The 4,897-nt window shown below is 47.8% G+C and overlaps 1 protein-coding gene across 6 annotated transcripts in view; it reads left to right on the forward strand.

Annotated features, from left to right (window-relative positions):
- The window catches only part of CDIP1 (cell death inducing p53 target 1), a 60,897-nt gene that overhangs the window by 3,399 nt on the left and 52,601 nt on the right, over positions 1 to 4,897 (forward strand). For 2 of the 6 annotated variants that reach the window (XM_025216224.1, XM_025216223.1), the window contains exon 1: positions 2,120 to 2,436. The exons of the other annotated variants lie outside the window; for them this stretch is intronic. The gene's annotated coding sequence lies outside the window, so the exon portion shown is untranslated. Of the gene's footprint in view, positions 1 to 2,119; positions 2,437 to 4,897 lie in introns of those variants that run through there. 6 annotated transcript variants of the gene reach the window in all.

Genomic DNA, 4,897 nt, shown 5'->3' on the forward strand with positions numbered 1-4,897 from the left:
GCGGCACTGGGAGCAGAGTGGTAGTAAAATATGGAGTGGATGCAGCATCCTCCCAGCGCCACCGGTGTCTGCTCCAAGCTCAGCCCTCATCGAGAAGAGCCCCGTGCAGCCCCAGCTGCAGCCCACCCAACCCCACTCTGCACAGATCCGGGGGACACGCCCCCCCCCGGTGCCCTCCCAGGGTGCAAGTAGCAGCGGGAACCGCCTCCTCCCCATGAGCCACAGTTCTGGCCCCCACTCCCCCTCTGCCTGAGCAGCACCTGCCCCTGCCCCCTCCCTCACTGCAGGGGGCATTGATCTGCCCCCCATGCCCCTTCCCTCCCCCTCCCCTTCCACCACAACAGACTTACCAGCTGGAGGCAACTGTATCGGAAATTGGATTGGTATTAGCTGATATGCCTCCTTAAATATTGGCTATCAATATCTGCCCCAAAAATCTCTATTGGTGCATGCCTAACCATAAGAATAAGAGGAGAACCAGGACAGAAAAAAATGTCACCTTGAAAGGAAGGTATAGTAGAAATTAAAAGCAATCACATATGGCTTAAACTGAATGCTTTGCCTCAGTTTTCAAAATGGATGATGGTTTTGAACATGGAGTTTTATAAAACTAGGAAGGTAAATGGGATTGAGGATGTGGAAATTGCCACAGGTGGAGTGAAAGCAGAGCTCAAAGAGTTTAAAGCATTTAAGTTGGAGAAAGGGATAGCTTCCCTCCTGAAAAGACTGGCACATGAAATTGCAAGTCTGGTAGCTCATATTTTTTAATAGAGCTATTAAGTCAGGGCTGATATCATGTCATTGTAACTGCAGTACTTACATTTGAGAAGGTGGAGAAAGGGATTGGTCCAAGCAACTAAAGGCCCATTAGTCTGACCTTAATGAAACACAAAGCTTTTGTTGAATGTATAATTGAAGACATGAAGGTAAATTGAAAATGGTAAAAATGCAGCATGGTTTTACTGATAGTGCATTCTTTGATATCATGTCATATGGGATGCCATTAGTTAAACTAGAGAAGATGGGGTTTAGTGAAAGAACTGTAGGGTAAATGTAGAACTGATTTAAGGGTAGATAGCAACAAGTAACATTGAAAGAGGAAATATCAGGTTGGAAGGAGGTTAGTAGTGCAGATCTACCAGGATTTATCTTGGGACCAGTCTTCTTTTAATATTTCCATTAATGGCCTTGGCACAAAAAGTCAGAGTAAACTAATGAAACCTGCTGATGACTAAAAGATGGACATTACCAGTACCAGTGGTTCTCAACCTTTTCAGCCTTAAGGGATCTGTCCATAAGTTTTTCTGAATTTAGCGGCAGCCTGGGCTGCTGGTTGAGATTTACTGAGCCAGAATCCAAATTCAGAATAGTTACAGAGGGCTGCCTTGAGACTAAAATGTTTTGAGAAACACTTATCTAACTGGTGCCAGGGGAGAGCGAGGTGGGCACAGGACCTTACCCTGCACTACCCCCTGCTTTTTACCACCTGCCCCCACTACCTCTGGGTCTCTACTTGATGGTGGTCCCTTTGAGTCCTGTGCTGCTTTTGCTATTCAGGAAGTGGAACAAGATATTAGTGTCTGTGTAAGATACCTTAATATCACTATACCTGCTGCATCTACAGTCTGGGTTGTACTGGTATCGCTTTAGATCAGTAAAATAGTTTCCAAATAGTTCTAAAATAGTGGAATGAAAGGTATGTGTAGAGGCAGAGCCGTCTCTAGGGGTGTATGGGGCCCAGGGCATATCAGCCTGCGTAGGGCCGGGGGAGTGGGGGCAGTGCCTGCCTGCAGAACCTGGCAGTGGCCGGGGGGTGGGGGGGAGGGAGGGCCCAGGGTGGTCACCCCGATTTACCCCGCCCCGCCCCACTCCCCCGGGACGGCCCTGTGTACAGGAAGCCTTAGTGACCTGTCCAGGATTACACAATTAGAGTAGTATCAGGGCTGTGATGCCAAAAGTGAGAGTTTCCAGTCTTGCACACTAAGTGCTAGATTTATTGTACTAGGCACCTGCTTGTCAGGTGTCCTCAATTTTATCAAAATAGTAAGAGAGTGCACACAGGAAGTTACCATCAGTTATGCTACATTCTCTAAATTCACCCCCTAACTTACTTTAAGGTCAGGCTGTCCAACTGGTGGTTTCTGGGCTGTATGCAGCCTGCAAGGAGTTAAATTGCGGCTTGAGCTCTCATCTGACTGCTGATCCATGCATTGTGCCAACTGCAACAGCAGTCAGAGTCTTTGGGCTCCCCCCTCCCTCTTCTGGCAGCTGAGCCATGCAGTGCAGGGAGCTGAGAGTGAGACTGGGCCAAGTGGGTAGGGGAAGGGGGAGATGTGGATTAGGACTGTGCAAGGCAATGGTGGGTGCCATGTGTGGCCATGGCTTCCAGGGTTTGTGGTCCCTGGGGGCTTAGCAGGTGGACAGCCCAACTTTAAGGTAAATGTTTTTCGTATGTCCTTACCTATAATCTGAAAGGGAGTGTTTTGTATTCTAGGAGATTTTAACAACAATTCTTTAAAATACAGGAAATTACTGTGACTGTTGCAGGACCTGTATTGTGCTTTAAGTTGATCCCACAGCAAGAGTTCTGTGGTTGCAAGCAGTGATGTGGTAATGCACTGTAGCTGCTGTTTAATATTAACATGCCTGTTTTTATCTGCTTTGTTTGGATGAAGAGATCAATGTTTGCCAAGAGGGAAAAGGGCAAAATGAATTAGATTGGGGGGGGGGGGGGGGGGGCCGCGGTGTATGTAACTTCCCATTTTCAGGCTTCTGAACTGGTATACTTAGAACACTGAGAGTAAACCCAAACCAGGCCATGGTGAAACACTGTTTCCCCAGGTTATGAAGCTGCTTAAAACCAGATGGGTAAAGGAAGTAGAAAATAATTAAATAGAAGCAAGTTTTGTGTTGCAGTTCTTGAGTATATCATCTTAATACTTGTCCCTGTGACCTTGTAAAATAGATTGTTGGTATCTTAACTTTTCTTTACCAAATCTTAACTCAATATTCTTCCAAAAGCAATTGAAATTACATTTTATAAGAAAAGCATTTTATAACTAAATATCTTAAAACAAGGAACCCAGCAATGGGATGTGCAGCATGGGGGAGCTGCAGGGGTTAGTGCAGCCATCACTCTCCTCCTCCATTGTCCCCACTCCTGCTGTTCACACGGAGCTTCATACCCTGAATTTCAGTGGCAGACCCTACCCCTAAATTGCCTGTCCCTCCAGGAGCCCCACCAGTCCAGGTGACATGGCTCTCTGGTCCAGATCCAGCCTATGGGCCATATATTTGACACCGCTGTCTTAACAATTCAGAGCTAAATCTTGCAGGGTTTTGTGCAGGCACAGCTCTCTAAAATAAACTTGAGGCTTGATTGCAGTAAATACTGCAGGATCAGGGCCTTGTTCATAGTTTTGGAAACCTGCTTGCACTATTTGTATTTTCAGGAAGGGTCAGTCTGCTTCCTCTTTTTGGTTGCAATATTTACACTGTTCTCATGCTGCAATTCCTGCTAGGAGATAAACTGAGACTCTGTGAATTGGAAAGAAGCTTGATTGTCATCAACTATCTTAGGTCTTTTGAATGCTGAGCAAAGCACAAACCTGTTTTAGCTATTAAAATGAACGTATGTAGCATAGCTGCCACAGCGGGCCATACTGAACTTTATCAATAAGACACAGATTTCTTTGAGGGGAGTCAGAACACTGCATGTTCAACATAAAGGGAAAATTAAGATCATTCTCAGCTGTTATGTCATTACCTTGGGCTCATTAATTTTGTGGAAGAGTTTTCTGTGCACTGTTTAATTTTGGGGGTGCGTCTTATACTGGCAAAAGATGCCCATCTGACAGTTTTGGAGACTGGAGGCCTACGTGTAGCCTTAGAACAGGTGCAGCATGAGCAGTCCTGATGCAAGCTTCTCCTTTGCCTCTAATCTGGCCTGAATACTTCCCCTCTATCGGGCGCTGGTCAGACCGCAGTTGGAGTACTGCGTTCAATTTTGGGCGCCACACTTCAAGAGAGATGTGGATAACCTGGAGAGGGTCCAGAGAAGGGCCACTCGTATGGTTAGGGGCTCGCAGGCCAGGCCCTATGAAGAGAGACTGGGGCCCCTGGACCTCTTCAGCCTCCGCAAGAGAAGGTTGAGAGGTGCCCTTGTGGCTGCCTATAAGTTCATCACGGGGGCACAGAAAGGAATTGGTGAGGTTTTATTCACCAAGGCGCCCCCGGGGGTTACAAGAAATAATGGCCACAAGCTAGCAGAGAGCAGATTTAGACTAGACATTAGGAAGAACTTCTTCACAGTTAGAGTGGCCAAGGTCTGGAATGGGCTCCCAAGGGAGGTGGTGCTCTCCCCTACCCTGGGGTTCTTCAAGAGGAGGTTAGGTAGGCATCTAGCTGGGGTCATCGAGACCCGGCCCTCTTTCCTGCCTATGCAGAGGGTTGGACTCGATGATCTACTGAGGTCTCTTCCGACCCTAGAATCTATGAATCTATGAAGGGGGCCACTGCAGGACCAGGCCTAGAGAGGTTTTGCTAGTACAGGTTTCCCTCGATTTATGTGGTACATGCATTCCTGGAGAACGGCGCATAAATCGAATTCTCATAAAGCGAACCCACATTATAATGTAACAACTAGGGATAGGTTCCCATGGCAGGGAGGGAGGGAGTGAGGCTGGGACTAGGGAAGGGAGTGAGGCTGGGACTAGGGAAGGGGCACGGGGAGGGGTGTCACTCCTGGGGCTGCACAAGGGAGCAAAGCAGAGAGAATTGTCAGTGAGTGCAGGGTGGGAGGGCACGGCTCTTGCTGTAGGAGGGGCTGGGGTGAATGGGGACAGGCAGAGGTCAGGGGGGCAGGTGGAGCATGGTACAGCCCAGCAGATGCAGGCAG

Source organism: Alligator sinensis, unplaced genomic scaffold (genome assembly GCF_000455745.1).
Source record: "Alligator sinensis unplaced genomic scaffold, ASM45574v1 scaffold1416_1, whole genome shotgun sequence".
NCBI classification, from domain to species: Eukaryota; Metazoa; Chordata; order Crocodylia; family Alligatoridae; genus Alligator; species Alligator sinensis.